General features: G+C 38.0%; 1 long non-coding RNA gene across 1 annotated transcript in view; it reads left to right on the top strand.

Annotated features, from left to right (window-relative positions):
* Positions 1 to 17,400, top strand: part of LOC122800123 — a 195,545-nt gene that overhangs the window by 116,206 nt on the left and 61,939 nt on the right. Inside the window, exon 2 of the long non-coding RNA XR_006364535.1 lies at positions 15,342 to 15,431. This is a non-coding gene — a long non-coding RNA (uncharacterized LOC122800123). The remainder of the gene's footprint in view (positions 1 to 15,341; positions 15,432 to 17,400) is intronic.

The raw sequence follows: 17,400 nt of genomic DNA, 5'->3' as shown, positions 1-17,400 counted from the left end.
CAGCTTTGTTCACATAGATGTGTGTCAATCAGTTGTATTTCCTTTTTGCTGCCTGTACATCTGGGATCATCCCACTGATTCTCCAGGGGGACAGATTGATAGGCAACAGATATGGGCACTTTACTGGACATTCTGGACATATCTTTACAGTTGTGAGGTATGATTCTGTATGCAGAGTACTACCACTGGCAGGATTCGAACCATGGCTGTGTGTGCTAAACAACAACAGTTTACATCTCAGTTGCATGTGCTATTTGGGCTTTGTTACCTGCATTTTCCCTGTTTACTGTCTATGTGGCTCTCAGTTGTACTAAATGGCCTCTGGGAATTATACCTGTCATATACAGGCATTCCTACACATTCAATTTATGGTGCACGGCGTGAGTAACAGTGCTTAATACAACAGTACTATTACGTGCTTTAATGGCTGAAGAGGATAACAAGGAAGATATATGCAAACAAAGCAGCATAGCAGTAGGGTAGTGGGCAGAGCATTTTCCTTATGACCAGGCATTCACGGTTCGAGTCCAACTGTAGCACTTTCCATGCCAAAGTGTGTTATGACTAATATTTATTTGAAAAAGTTGTACATTTTGTTTCTGCCTGAAGCACATAGCCCTCCAGAACACACACCAGAATTGCCTTTACATAAAAACACAAACCACAGGCCCACCTTCATGGAGGCTCTCAATAAAAATCTACCCAAACAGCAGAGACCTCCAAGGCAGAAATGCACTCGACTACCGCAATAGAACACTAATCACGAGACACATAACTCTCCTAAACAGTGTGGCAGTCAACCAAAGCCACTAAGGCAAAACAGCATGCCCAACACACTAGTCATAGCTGACTCGATAGTGAGGAACACTGATGTCCCACTCACTAGGTTGAATAAGGAGAAAACAACAGTCAGCTGCCTGTCAGATGCCAGGATCCACTACATAATGCACGCACTCAGGTCTCTCAACAACAGGTACAAATATGACTCTGTCATTGTACATGTGGGTGTAAATGACCTGAGATGTACCTCCCTGGACTACAAGAAAAGAGACATGAAGGAGCTCTCGAATTATGTAGCCCAGGCAGGTATGACCCTAGTCCTGCACAGCATCCTACCATAACCCAGAATGATACCACCATACAAGCAGAAAATGACTGATTTCAACAACTGGCTAAATTTCTGGTGTCATTCTAAGGGGATCCAGTATCTGTCTGCCTGGGCTGACATGATTGACAGACCTCGATGCTTTGTCAGAGATGGCCTGCATCTGTCAGCCCTTGGCTTCAGGATACTGGCCAAGATTCTTGCCACCTCTATAGTGCCTTTTTTAGGCGGTGTTCCAAAGACCAAATTACCACCATAACAGCTACAAACAAATGCAATCTGAGGGTCATGCTGATCAATGCTAGAAGTCTAAATCTCAAAATGCACTCGCTCGAAGCACTACTTAAAATGGAGAACATCGACATCTGTGCTGTAACAGAGACCTGGTTAAGGCAGGAGAAAGCACCCCTGCACTACCAGGCTAATTCCACACCTTTCGGCCCCAGAACTTAGACCAAAGCTCCAAAGGTGGTGATGTTTCCATATTTGTAAAGGATGAGCACACCTCCAGACTGGTAGCCCAACATAACACATCAGAGATACTTCAGGTGCAGCTAACATTGGGTAAGACAGAGATTCAGGTTGTAGCCTGTTATAGGTCCACAACCATGTCCCATGACTCACACTTCACGTTCCTAAGCACCCCAGAGAATATTAGGGTCCAACCTAACACTCTCATACTGGGTGACTTCAACTACCTCTCCATTAACTAGGAAAACTACTCATGTACCAATACACTTGCCCAACGTGTCCTGGAATTTATTAATTCCAATTCCCTGGACCAGCTCGTTCTTTCCCCACTAGAGGTAGCAACATCCTTGACCTGGTCATTACTAACATGGGCGACTGTTGCTTACACCAGTAATCAACTCCTCCCTGGTTAGATCTGACCACAAACTAATCACCTTGGAAATCCAAATCCCTTACACCCCCTACCCCCCCCCCCCCGCAAATGTAACCACCATGAAAAACTTCTCCAAAGCCAAAAATGGGCTCCTAAAACAGAGGTGGTTAACTTCATGGCACCCATGCAAATGGGGAATAGTTGCATGATCGACGAAGCATACACCAATGCACTGCATGAACATGTACACAAATACATGGATCTTGCCATACCCAATAGAACCAAGACACTCTCCTCCAAAAAAATGAATCCAATCTGGTGATCCCTTGCCATAAACAAACACTACAACAGAAGGAGGAAACTGATGTGGAATAAGGTGAAGTCCCAAGACTGGAAAAACTCCCTTATCAGCCTCAACAAAAAGTTGAGATCCCTCATCAAATCCTCTAAAGCTAGCTATGAAAACAGAATTGTAGCAGATAGTAAAGACAATCACAAGGCCTTCTATAGTTATGTAAAGAATCTCCACAGAAATACCCAGACTTGTTCTGAGCTACTGCACAATGGTACCTCCTATACCAAGCCAACAGATATTGCCAATATACTGGCCAACAGATTCAGTACCAACTTTACCCCTCTATCCACCTCAAAGGACCAATCATAATACTAGTAGATTGCCGTGCACTCAGTATTACTGCTGCACAGGTTAAAACAGCACTGTCAAAGGACGAGAATACAGCTTCTATGGGACCTGACAATATCCCTGGCTGTGTTCCACATGAACTACAGAGTGAACTGGCACCTCACCTGTGTGCCCTATTCAATCACATCCTCACCGTAGGCTTTGTCCCTACTGAATAACGCACTGCTACAGTCATCCCTCTCCACAAAGGAGGAGTGACTACAGATCCTGGGAACTATTGCCCTATTAGCCTGACAAGTCTGATATGCAAAGCTATGGAACACATCATCATGGACCTAATAAACAAGGGTATAGGGAATCTCCAAACTCTGGATTCCACCCAGTTTGGTTTTGTGAAGGGTAGTTCATGCCTGCTCAACTTGGTCGATTTCTTTGAGTTAGTCACCAGAGCTGTGGATGAAAGCAAGGTGGTTCATACAGCCTACCTTGATCTGGCCAAGGCCTTAGATACCATTCCCCACTCAGGAATCATAGAAAAACTCACTAAGCAAGGCATCAACCCCTATATCACTAGGTAGGTTGCAAACTGGCTCACGGATAGAACCTACAGTGTGAAAGTAGCTGACTCCAAGTCAGACTGCTGACTAGTCACGAGTGGAGTCCCACAGGATTTGGTCCTAGGTCTTCTCCTGTTTGTTATCTACTTCTCTGAAGTCCAGGCCAACATGAAGGGACTCTGGCTGACAAAGTTTGCTGGTGATTGCAAGTTGGGAGCTATTATTAAATCCCCAAGTGATGTTGACATCCTACAGAATGGCCTCACTGAGACCAACAACTGGTGTCAGAACCATGGCCTTAAGCTCAATGCCAAAAAATGTGTCATCATTCCCTTTGGGAAAAACCTGGTTCCTATGAATTACCACATTGATGGTAGTCCACTGAGCACAGAAGGCATTATAAGAGATCTGGGAACATAGGCTGACAACAACCTCTCTTTTGATCACCACATTGCCACTGTGGTCAGAAAGTCCTTCTATGTGGCACATATAATTTCTAAGGGTTTTGCATCCAGGAAGAAAATGGTCATTGTCTCCCTCTACTCGTCCCTCATTAGGCCAGTCATCAAGTACAATGCCCCATTTGGCATGTACCTCACTAGACACCTGCAACAATTGGAGAGGCCGCAAAAGTACCTCATGAAGAGGATCCTAGGCCTTAAACACTAGTCCTATATAGACAGATTCAAAAAAACTACAACTATTCTCTGTCTTATATTGTCTACTAACAGGCAATCTCTGCTTGACTTACAAAGCCATGTCTGACCCAGCTCTGTTAGAAATGCTACATCTGAAGACATCCCAATCCCTCTGCACCACACACTCCAGAAACCTCAACCTCACTACCACAATCAACAGAATGTACTAGAGGGGCAGGTTCATAACCCAGAGACTGTCCATGCTATGGAATAGATTTCCCATACATGTAAAGCAGAGCACCTTGCTGACCCCCTTCAAGAGAAATCTTGATGAGTGGATGGGAAATAGAAAGTTCACCCCGGGGATCAATCCAGTGTTTTTACTCGACAGAGGCACTGGAAACTAAGGTTGGGTGGCACAATGCTAGAGTGATCCTATGACTAGGCTTGTAAAGGCCTCAGGGCCATTAGCCTAGTACACATCTATGAACCTATGAACCTATAAAAAAGTGATTTAGGTAGGGCATTCATTATCTAAATGTCAAATAGTTTCTCTGAATGGATTTTAGTGTTGCAGCAGCAATGTAGATGTGTTTGCTGTTGCAAAAGTAATCCCATCTTTAGACTCATGATTTTCTTGCCTCTAGTACATTTGTTTGGATTCTACTTTTTTTTGAATAAACAAATGTAATATTTGATGCATTCTCATCAAAGGTCTTAGGACTTATACCAAGGCAATTTTCTATAAAAAATCCTTATATTGTGGACTAGGCATGCACCAGGAGTCAAAGTCAAACAATCAGCATTACAAATTTTAATGAGGAAACATTTTAATTTTTGTACCATGACTGAGTGAGAATTTCTCTTCTATGCAACAGTGCATTCATACAGATTCATATGTGCTGGTATACATTTTGTAGCAAGGTTAAAGCAGAATACGGTAGGAAACAACAAATCCTGCACAGCTCTTGCATCATGAATCATGTACAAGACAGAACTAAGACACAGTACAATACCAGCCAGTAATGGATCTCTAAAAGCAAAGTAAGTACACAGCACAGCAACATCTGTGACTGATATAAGATGTTAAGATGTGCAAGCAGGATGTACCAAATAGAGAAATTACAGAAATGGAGGAACTGTGTACCATTTAAGGAGTGTCAGACACAACAGCATGGCCTAATTACAAACTTCTTATTAAAATCAAAACACAGACATAGGCATAGACACACACACACACACACACACACACACACACACACACACACACACACACACACACACACATTTTACAGACATCACAAAAGGCATAACAGCCAACACATGTGTTCTATGGAGAAAACAGGTTGCTGTTTACAGATAATATAGGGCAGATTTAAAAGTCCATTTGGCAAGATAGCCAGCCACATAAGCACTAATGGTGCACACAAACACACATGTGAGTGTAAGAACGCATGCATACCATGTATCCCTTAAAAGACACAATTAGTAGTCAGCACCTGGAGCACCTTCTGTACAGAGTCTGCATGTCCTCCATGCAGTTGAGTGAGTTTTAAAGGCATGCAGTAGGAGTGTGTCTGTGCCTTCTGTGAGGGTTGGGCACTGGGCTGGCAACTCAACACTATGAAAACTCCACTGCCAATCAATCTGTGGACCGGTGATCCACTATGACAACCCCTAATCCGAGAAACTGAAAGTCATTGCTATAGATGTAGCTGAAACTGAACCCAGGTTGCACATCAAGACCCGGTAGAGGCATGGTAATATAAAAGTGCATGCCAATATGTCATGTATGACAACACTGAGGTGGAAACATTAAGTAGAAAGTCTGACTGTTTTATATAGCAGTGGCCTATATGCAGAACATGAGATACATACCACATACATAGTCCAGGACCAAAACACAGAAAGCAAACACATTCCTACAGCACTACTACTATGTAACATCAACAACATGGCCACACCTGAATGACATAAAACACCACTGTATATTGTGTAATATAAATTGATTCATGAAGAAAAACACAACAAACAAGCAACATGGTACTAATCTGTTTACTTTACTTACAGTACATACACCTCTATGACAATTCCCAAATCACTTTACTTCATGTTAGCATGACTCTTCCTATCAGTGCATGGGATGGCAACTGGAATCATACACATTTCAGCTTCAATGGCAAAGAAGAGGAAGATATCCAGGAGAGGACAGTACAGTCACAACTGCAGCTAAATGTGGGATATAGCCTCAGCAGGAAACAGTCCACGAAATGTCTGTTAAAGAAACGATATGCACAATATCAGAAAGAATTATGCCAAAATGGTGGTCATCAGAAGGGCATTGGTTCTGCTAAGTTAATGACCCTGTTTTTTTGACCAACGTGGAATATGACATGTGGATGTTTCCTCTGATGGAGTAAATGGTGCCATGTATCAGATAACCTGGAGCACTGGTCCAAAATATTTTCTACAGTAAGTGTTAAGTGTGTGCTTGAGTCCACTCTCCAATTCTTGGATCAATGCTCCAAACCCTGACTTAGTGCTGGTGAACCAGAAGGTAAATCCTCCCATAAATTATGCAGCTGCTCTGTCCAAGTCATTATGCCCCCAATTCAGCATCTCCTACAGTACAACACATCTGCCTTTTTCATTGTGCATTAGCAACCACAGTCACACACAAAACCAGCTACTTCCCTTTCTAAAATACTTACAGTCTACTCAGTGGGATCTTATCTGTAACAAACAATGACTAAGATCATGATTCAAACACAAGTATCACACAATAGCTTATACAGTGGTGTGTGCTTATGAGATAATATATACACAAAAAAAAAACTGTTGTCAGTTTCCACTTTGTAGGTGAATATTATTTATAAGGTCAATGCAAATATTTGGCTTCTTGCAATAACCGCAGGGAACAAATAAAAAATAATCTATTTACAGCAGAGTTTTCAACAGTTCTTGTTCGATACGTTTTCCTTTATATTGACTCTTCACTTCAGCATTAGCCAAACAGTAGCAATACTTGGAGATTAGCCAAGAGGCTGGTTATTTAATAAAACATCACCATCCTCTTTAATAAAAAAGCAGCTCTTATATCTTTCAGGCATTGGTGATACTTTCAATACTTCACCATAAATATTGAAGGTCATGTGGGTACTGTGATTCATAAACATTAAAGATGTTACCAACATGCTGATAGCATTCATTACTGCAGTGTGTATGTATGCATAAGATGTACATATACTATAAGCAGCAATGTCTGTCTGTTGCCTGAGACCCTCCATCTGAAAATACTCAGCATTACCAACTGTGTAGTTTGAGCACCATTCAAAATTAAATAAAAATAAAAAAATGTCCTCAGCCACAGATGACAACTGATAGAAATCTTCGGATTCATAGCTGAGAATCCCTGGGAACTAGAGTGAACTTCAGCATGCCTACAGAGTATTTGTTAACAACCAGCAAACCTATAACTTAAAGTGAAAATGACAGGTTGTCATAAATATAATTCCTTGTTACAAACAGGCTTTTAAAAGAACAGCTTCACCTTTAACAGTGGAGTTCACACACAGTAGTAAGTTTCACTCTTTGTGCTAAACTGACACCACTTCTGTATTGCCTTACTTCAAACCTTGTGCAGTAGCTTGTGGAAAAAATCTCTGTGAAAGATTTATTATTTGACCTTCAAAAAAAGACAATCTGCATAAATTCACCTACCAGACACACAAACATATATTCTCTAGAGTGGTAGATGCAGGTCCTCCAATAAATGTGAGTGGGGGGCCTGGTGGCACTTTAAATGTCACAGCAATGCTGCCGTGCTATGGCCAAGACCAATTCATAGATTTCCCATACAAAATGACTATGAATACAAATTAGAATTATATAGCTTATACCTTAATGTAGAGATCTGATGCACTGTCTCATCCCATTAGCTTGTGCTGAGTGATGACACTGTATTTGCCAGGGTATGTGTGGGGCTCTCACATTGTGCTTGTGTGGATGGGAGGGCACTGTGATATACTCACACATAACACACACACACACACACACACACACACACACACACACACACACACACACATGCATGCACACAGACACCCCCCCCACACACACACACACATCTTTTGAAATGTGCATTATTTTACATATTTGGGCATTTATGCAACATTACTGATAATGTTATGGCTTACTGATGTGATACTAATCAAAACATCAGAAGAGCAATTCTATTAAGTGGTTGCTTTTACATGTAGGTGGACTTTTTCTGTACTTTATTACCATATTTTCGTACAGTTGCAAATGCAAATAATCCAACAGTTTTAAGAATTGCAGACATGACAGCCAAATCCCATTTAGGCAGGTAGCTCACCTGTTACAGGTGTATAACTGTATAGCTGCAACTAGGCCACAGTTATAAGACGTTTATAAATCACCTAGGGCTCAGAGCCTGTATGTCACCCCTATACATCATGGCCAATGTCAATGATTACCACTCACTTACATTTTTCACTTTACTTTCCATTTTAGCTACATTTTAAGATAATAGTCAAATTTTTACATAATGTGCATGTGTCTGTGCACATATATTTTCTTTAATTTTTAAAATGAATCAAATAGACTTGTATGATGAATGACCACACAGGCAATTAGTAGATAATTTACACAGTAGTGTAAATTAATGGTTATAGCCTAAATGTATATGCTATTCCTTTAGTAAGTAGGGTGCTATACACATAAAGTGAGACATTTCTTGTGGAAATGTAAAATTTTTTCAGGGCAAGCCAACCCTAACCCACATAAAGATTTACTGCTGCAGATTATTTGTCTTTTCTGTTGTTCTATACCATACCAAGGTGTTTCAAATGCAGACTCACCATTGCCTGCATTATTTTAGTAGAAAGAAATGAAGATTTTATTCTCCTTGATTTGCCATTTCTAATGTAGTTGTGCAGGTCACAACTGTACAGATCAAGATTGTTCTGTGAAAAAAACAGGCAAGTGGGAATTCTTACTGTAAAAAATGATACTTGTTTTGGCTTCAGAATGGGACTGTATGAAAAAAACAAAAGTAGGATTCACAGAAATATAAAGCACTCGTGGTAAATATTTGAAAAGATTACTATATACTCAGCCAGAAACATTTTCTGGGAAAACAAGTACAATGTTTTCCAGTCTGTATGTTTACTTTACCTGCTGTAATAATTTTACTATGCATGTTAGTTACACAATCAGTTGCAATAATCTTTCCAGATAAACCGGACTAACAGGTACAGTATGCTTACAACAGAGCTTTATAGTTTTACTGTCATGGCATGCAGTTTTGGAAAAAAAATCAGCAGATGTTTTCATATTAATTTATTTACCATTTGGTAACCAGGTATATTATAAAATATCAAAAAGCAGAGATCAGCATGGAATTAGTTACTGTTTGACCGTTCTGATGGTTGCCGACATAATGTTTACAAATGGAAAGAATGCCATGCAAATTTTACATGTCTGCAACACTATGCTGTAAATCAAGTCCAAATCCACTTCTCCCTCCCTCTCTCTCTCTCTATATATATATATATATATAAATATATATATATATAAAATATATGTGTGTGTATGTGTTTATATTACCTACTTGTAATCCCTGTGGTCAAAACCATATGATAAAGTTTCAGAAAACTCAAAATAAAAAAAATAAAAAAATCTACATTTTGTGGGGCAGGGACACAATCATATGATCTCGGCCATATGGATTTTGAGTTTCTGAAAACCCATTGAAGTGATATAAATGTGTGTGTGTGTGTGTGTGTGTGTGTGTAGAGACCATATGATAACGTTTCTGAAAACGCAAAATAATAAAAAAAAAAATCTACATTTTTGCAGGGATGGGGGGCAAGCCCATCTGCACTTTTCACACACCCTGAAAATAAATTATATATGTATATATCGATATATATGTACATATATATATATATATATATATATATATATATATATATATATATATATATGGTATATATTTACATGGGTCTACTTTGACCCACCCAAAGTGCATTTCTCTGAAACTGAAATAAGCGGTCTCAGTTCTGCGAAAGTGCGCTTCAACGAAAACTCACTTTCACGAAACTCAATACAACAAATACCAACAACACCGAGTAGTTGTCATAGATCGTGGTACAGTGAGAATAAGGGAATATTCCCTTTTCACCACTGTAGTGCAATCTTGGAGATAGTATATATATATATATATATATATATATATATATATATATATATATATATATATATATATATATGTGTGTGTATGTGTGTGTCCTTTTTGTTAGGATTCACTGCATTGAGTTTCGTAAAAGGGCATTTTTATTGAAACACACTTTCTCAGATCTGGGATTGCTTATTTCAGTTTCGGAGAAATGTACTTTTGGTGAGTCGAAGTAGACTCATATACATATGTATATCAACTCCAAGATTGTACTACAGGAAAGATGAGGTGAAATTTGTTGATACCCACTGTACTACCATCTACATACAACTGCTTCAAAGGGGAATTTACCCTTTTCTCCACTGTAATGCAATCTTGAAGTTGATATATATAATTTGCAGGAGTGTGGGGGGGGGGGGGCTTGACTCCAGCAAAGATATCAATTTTTTTTTATTTTGAGTTTTCAGAAACTCGTTCGTATATTTTCATCGAAAGGAATTTCAAGGTTATGAAAACTCGATGAAGTAATATAAACCCATGCATGTGCACGCATGTGTGTGTGTGTGTGTGTGTGTGTGTGTGTGTGTGTGTGTGTGTGTGTGTATATCTATATATAGCTATCTATATATATATATATATATATATATATATATATATATATATATATATATATATATATGTATGGGTCTACCTGACAAGGTTGACAAGTCACAACATCGACAACCAGTTTACCGACATGAACACACCGACAGTTTAAATAACCGACATTTGAAATAACCGACAAATCGTAACGTCGACAATGTAAAAGTCATATGGCTACGTACAGATAATTAACAAATAGACACATACTGACAAGCTGTTGAAGTGAGTTCATATGGCTACGTACAGATAATTAACAAATAGACACATATAGACAAGCTTAAATGGTAGTGTTAATGGGCGTGCTATCTGCTTAGCACCGAAGAGAATATGGAGAGTGTTGAAGTGAGTTGCCCGGGAGTACTAGGAAGCATATATCACACTGTAGAGTCTCAAAAGGGGAAATCAATGTTAGTTGTGGACAACTACCTCTACTACCTTGAGCGTAAAAGGGACTGTAAACGATATTGGTCCTGTAAATACAAACTTACTGAGAGCTGTAAGGATAGAGCTGTGACCGTTTGGTTACCTGAAGGCGATAGACTTGAAAGATCAGTTGCGCATTGCCATGCTGCAGAGCCAGGAGAATTACAGCGATATGTTGTTTGCAGTGACCTAAAAGCTCGAGCTACTATGGGTAGAGACACACCGGCTCTCATAGTTGATGATGCTTTAGCGTCAACCTCCTTAGCTACCATTCATTGTCTCCCTCAAAGAGCAGCTCTGGTACAGCAGGTGAACCGCGTTAGACGCCTAAAGTGTGAATTGACTAAAATGTTTGCACTAACACTTCATAACATAGATGTCAGCAAATTTAAACTTAAAAATGACGCATTCCTGAGTAAATGTTTGTCAGACAAGGGAACTGACACAACAGTTATAGTATTTAGCACTGCAGATAATTTACGTGATTTAAGCCAGGCTACTATATGGCTAATGGATGGGACATTCTTCTGTAAAGGTGTTACAATACAGCAATTGTACAGCGTACATGCACTTGTGAAATATGGGAAGTATTTGAAATCTGTACCTCTGGTTTATGCGTTCATGTCTAAGAAATCACTAAAAGCATATAACTATCTATGGCATGGTATATTCCTCCTACTGACATCACATGGTTTAGAAATGCAAGTTAAATTTCTGTTATGTGATTTCGAAATTGCTACTTTAAAGAGTATCAGACTAAACTTTCCTGATGTCCGTTCTAAAGGTTGTCTCTTTCACTTTGGACAGAACATGTGGCGAAAGGTGCAATCCCTAGGTTTGGCATCTACGTATAATACTTCACAGGAACTGCAACTTGCTGTAAAATCATTGGTAGCCCTAGCCTTCCTACCTGAAGAGAAAGTAAAGGTAACATTTGAAGAACTCAGAGCAATATTTCCAAAAGAAGGAAAGGATATTGTGCAATACTTCTCAGAGTGGTACATGTATGGGAAGAGGCATAAGTTTAACACTAGATTCACATCTGCAATTAGATTTCCGCCATTGTTCCCAATTTCATTTTGGAATGTGTTTGCATTGAATGAACTATCTTTGCCTCATACGCAAAACAAAGTGGAGGCGTGGCATAGAAGGTTAAAATGCTTGCTCGGTGATAGGGGGACTGATTTGAGATATCTAATGCACATATTAGCTTGTGAACAAGACCGGGTAGATGAGCTAAGAGTGCGAATGTCTACAGGGTATGTTTCATCACCGAAAAAGAGGAAAACATTACTTAAGCAGAGACAGTTTGAAACAGTAATCGCAAGTACGGAAAATTATTCTAACATAGAGTTTGTGCAGGCTATTGCAAGGCTTCTGAAGATGTAAACAGTGGATCTGAGTACGTTTGAGTTATGTTTGGACTGAACTATGAAGATGTGACTAGCTTAAAAGTATCTTTTACTGTAGTACATGTTTAAGTTATATAGTCACATAACAAAGTTTCATTACAAGATAGTGTGTTATGTGAGTATTATATGTTGGAATTAATAAATATGTGCACTTCAGTTGCTACTATACTGTTACGGCAATTATGAGTTAGATTTGTCGGTTATTTCAAATGTCGGTTATTTCAACTGTCGGTTAAGTGGCTTGTCGGTGTTTTCGTGTCGGTAAACTGGTTGTTGATGTTGTGACTTGTCGACCTTGTCAGGTAGACCCATATATATATATATATATATATATATATATATATATATATATATATATGTATATGTATATATATAGATGTATACATATGGATCTACTTTTACTTATCGAATTTTCACTTGTTCGAATCCAAGATTGCCAACTCCAGTTCAGTGAAATTCCAGTTAAGCGAAACCAAAAACTACAGAACAGTTTTCCCTGGAAAACAAACCACTTGGCTGCCAGGGTGAACTTGTTCCTTTTCCCCAGTGTAATGTGATCGCAGAATTCGTATATTTAGTTATGGAGAGTGTGGGAAGCAAAGTCTCCCATTCTGTTCGGTTTAATTTCTTTTCCTTGCTGTATTTTCCCTGGTTGCCAAGTGGTTCATTTCCCTAACTGTTCTGTAGACCATGTTTTTGCTTAACCGGAGTTTCACTGAAATGTCAGTGGCAGTCTTGGATTCGAACAAGTGAAAATTCGATAAGTAAAGTAGACTCATGTATACACACACACACACACACACACACACACACACACACACATATGCATGCATTTTAATGCTTTTCATCTAGTGTTGACTGTTTGCTTTATGAATTCATGTTATATATTGATTCTCAGTGGAGTCCATTGATATACTATATGTGAATGCATGTACACTTGTTCATCAGCATATATTTTGTTTTCTGGATTTGGTATAGGCTGCTGCTGAAAAGGATCTTCATAGCAAATTATGTACCTAGTTATAAAATAAATGAATCAGTGTGTTAATTAATTTATAGGTAAATAAAATGGGTTCACAGGTAGCTTATAAACTAAAAATAAAGTGAAGAAGCAGTTACGTTCACCCTACATGAAATTCTGTTGTCATTGCAAATAAATTGCTTGTAATGGTATAAACAAAAAGGTGACATCAATCCTTTTGAGTTCATATGTTTCTCCTAGTGCATGTGCACTTAATAATATTATTTTTAATAAGTAAAATAAGGAGAATGAGAGAGTTTTACTAATCTGAAAAAAAGTTTATTGCATCAAACTAATGCTGCTAGCTTAAGCATGCATCTAAAGATGTATTAAACCTTGACAAGTGATTACAGACTTATATAGCCTAGCTATGTGAGATTTCATTGAACCACTTGGGGAAGAAATATAATACAACAAAATGTTTGCTCATGCAACTTGTATCAGGGAATGTTGGCCAAAGTCTCAGTGGTTGTAATAGCTTTGTTTGTGTGACACACTTCTGTCTTTGAGTGTGCAATCAAATGCTGGACAGCATTTAAACAAAAACCCACATCTGGAAAAAATGCAAGCGTTTTGGTTTTCCTTCAGAAGCACGCTTATCACAATGTTACAAGTAAAATTAATTTATTTAATGTGAGTGTGTATTAAATGGTTTTATTGCATTATGACACATTGGCTATGAGAAACATTTATCCACTGATCTCATACTTAGTACAACTCTCAGTAGTACAGTCTTTTATTTACTACAGATATAAAAAAAACACAAAAGAAGAAAAATGCCAAGCATTATAATATGAATACTAACATACATACTTTACATGTTCTGTATGCTATAGCATGCTTCTGGCAAGCTACAATAGTGAACATAACTGTAAAAAATAGATTTGTTTGACATTTCTTTTTTAATTAAAATTTCTGAATTAACAGTTTGGAAGGTATACCATTCCTTTGTCCTCTTACCTCATGAATCAAGCACAGCTTGTATTCTAGACAAAATGGTTGCTGCACAGCAATGAATTATCCAGGAATTCAATAAAAAACTAGTTAAAAATCAGTTAGCCCTCCTTCAGAAAAAAATCTACTAAGATGATCTATATGTTTTGGTCAACAATTTCCCTTTATGCTGGCCATGTATATATTTCTTTCTCATTCATCTTGTCACCCAAGGCACGTTGATCTAATGATCACTCTGTATCTCCTGATCGGAGATAAAATGAGCAGTCAGATTGGATACATTGCCTTACAACTGCTTGCTGACTTGGGTATTTGATAAATAATGCCTTGAAATATTTCTGTGATTCATGAAATTAGGGACTGCTGCTGACAAGAAGGGACTGAGCATTCCATAAGGCCTTTTGTTTGGCATTTAGATTAATACCAGAGATGAGAAGGGAGCACCTGCATGTCAGACCCTTACTCCCTTTCTGCAGTTTGAGTAAATGATGGATTATGAAGCAGGACTCCCTCATGAAAATGCCTTTTCCTACGTTATTCAGTAACATGCCCCCTTGACTTTTCCTTCTCTTTTTGGCTCATCTATTTCATTCAAATTATTCTCATGGCAGGGCTGACCACAGCCATAGCACACACATTAAAGACACATTCATGATCAATGCAAGAAATACATCAGCCTTCACCTTCACATCTTTTGCCTGTGTATGACCATAATTAATTGCTTTTCCCACATTTAATTATGTTCACTGTTTAAAATTGGAAAGGATAGTGACACGTACTATACTTTTACAGTTTGCACTAAAGAAAGGAAACCTGTACCCTTGCATAGGTAACTATACTGGAATTATTTGTTTGGAAAAGAAATGCCAGATTTTAATGCAATATTTTCATTTGTTTCCACAGCTCAAGTGTTTTAACAAATTGCTAGAAACAACAAGCAAGCTCCCAGCTTCAAAGCTAAGAAGTTCAATAATCTCCATTGAGAAATCTCAGGTGAGCATCTTACCTAGACCTGTTCTTCCAACCAAATATGTTTCATCTCTTGTTTAGCTTGCAAAACCAAGCTTGTAAGAACACTTTTATAATCCTTCTTGTAATGAAACAAGACAGGGTAAAGTGCAATCTGTCTTTATCTGGTATTTCTAGATGTCAGTTATTTCAACGTCATGGCGTTATAATACAGAAACATTATGCTACATTGATGACCTCTTGCAAAACTTCAAATTAAATTATTATCTTCTGAGATGTTTTTCAAAAGAATGAAATGCAAAAAAAAATCACAACTGAAAGTCGTATCATGGCCTTGTTCTAAAACAGTGTAGAATTTTTGTTGGCTTTACAGGAATGCCACAATCTAAATTATAGATAAATAATGACGTAATTAAACAAATATACTGAACTTCCAACAGTGCAGTTATTTTAAAATTAGTAGATTTATTATGTATTATGCAAATATGTTAAATTGCAAATGTATAACATGTATGAACCTTCATATAACCTGTGTCTAATGTGTTACTGTGTAAATTAGCTTATATAGTCAGTCTATAGAAAAACTCATGCATATTTGCATGAACTTATCTTTTTTTGCATCATGCCAAACCACTGTCCTCGAACACCCTGGTCTGTGGCTGAAATTAATCCATTAGGATAAAATTCTTTAATTTGCAAATATGTGTATGCTTGTTTTTTTTGAATATCCTTGTATCTATAAATATGTTTTTGTTCACTTCTTTTATGATCCTATTGACCTAGAGCTGTGCCTGCAAATGGGACATTGAGATCAGTGCACTACCCAGTAAACAAATATAAATTAAAACAATATAAATAAAATAAATAAAAACACATTACCAAGTCAACAAATATCATTAAAATAAGCAAGCAATATTGTTTAAGAGGGTGTGTGTTTCATTGGAAAAGTCGAAACTGGTATAAATAAATAAATAGGTATTTTTTAATTAGCTAGGCCCACTTGACACACACTCCCATTTTAGATTTGACCTAGGAGCAATGTTTGGTTATGTGACTTGCTCAAGATCACACAGTAGGCAGATGATGGCTGAGAGAATCAAACCCTCTACAATAGAAACTCCAACTTGCAACCTTGACTTCTGCACCTACTGAGAGATGAGGAATGCCTATTATTTCATTGAAATGTCCACCCTGGATGATATCATTCTACACAGAAAAATCTGTTAAATTGTTTTATATTTGTTTTATTAATAGTATACATTTTTTACATATATTTTGATGCGAACATTTTATTCTGCCTAATGCTTCAAAGATGCAGTGGAATATGTAATTATTCCTGGAGCACACAACTTACAACCAAAATATGTACTATATAATATCTGCATTCAGACATTACACACACACAGATATTTATACACACAGTCCCATATATAAACATAGATGGATAATGACTTAGAATGTGCACATGTGTTGGTAATTACAGCTAAAGCCACATTTCACATCGTGGTTAATTACATGACACCCACCATCATGTTCATAGTGCATGACAGCAACTTAAACTAGATTCTGTAATTGTCAATTTGAGTACAGTCATCTTAGGAGATTTCAACAATCTATCCATTAATTGACAAACATAGTTCAAGGAAAATAATTCCTGAACATCATCAAGACTTACTTCTCAAACCAGTTGATGCAACCTCTCTTCTACTACTTGAATATAATCTTTCCCTGGGATAGTTCCGTGCAGGCTATCTGACAAGCCTACATGACAGAGTTTACATGTTTGAGCGATGGTGCACTGCGAGCGGTAGCAAGCAAAGCATATTAATTATGAGTGGCCCATCTAAGCCAGGTTTCATGGCTGGCAACGTTATTCCTGGCCAATAAACCATGTAAGCAAATGTGGATATCAGTTCTGTGTAAAACAGAGCACCTACGGTCCACAGATTTGTGAGGAATACCACAATGATCACCAGGACTTTACAGATAGCTG

The sequence above is a fragment of the Protopterus annectens genome, chromosome 4.part0 (genome assembly GCF_019279795.1).
Source record: "Protopterus annectens isolate FY-2018-M chromosome 4.part0, PAN1.0, whole genome shotgun sequence".
In the NCBI taxonomy this organism is placed as follows: Eukaryota; Metazoa; Chordata; order Ceratodontiformes; family Protopteridae; genus Protopterus; species Protopterus annectens.
The sequence above is the reverse complement of the archived record's forward strand: the minus strand, read 5'-3'. Positions and strand labels throughout refer to the sequence as shown.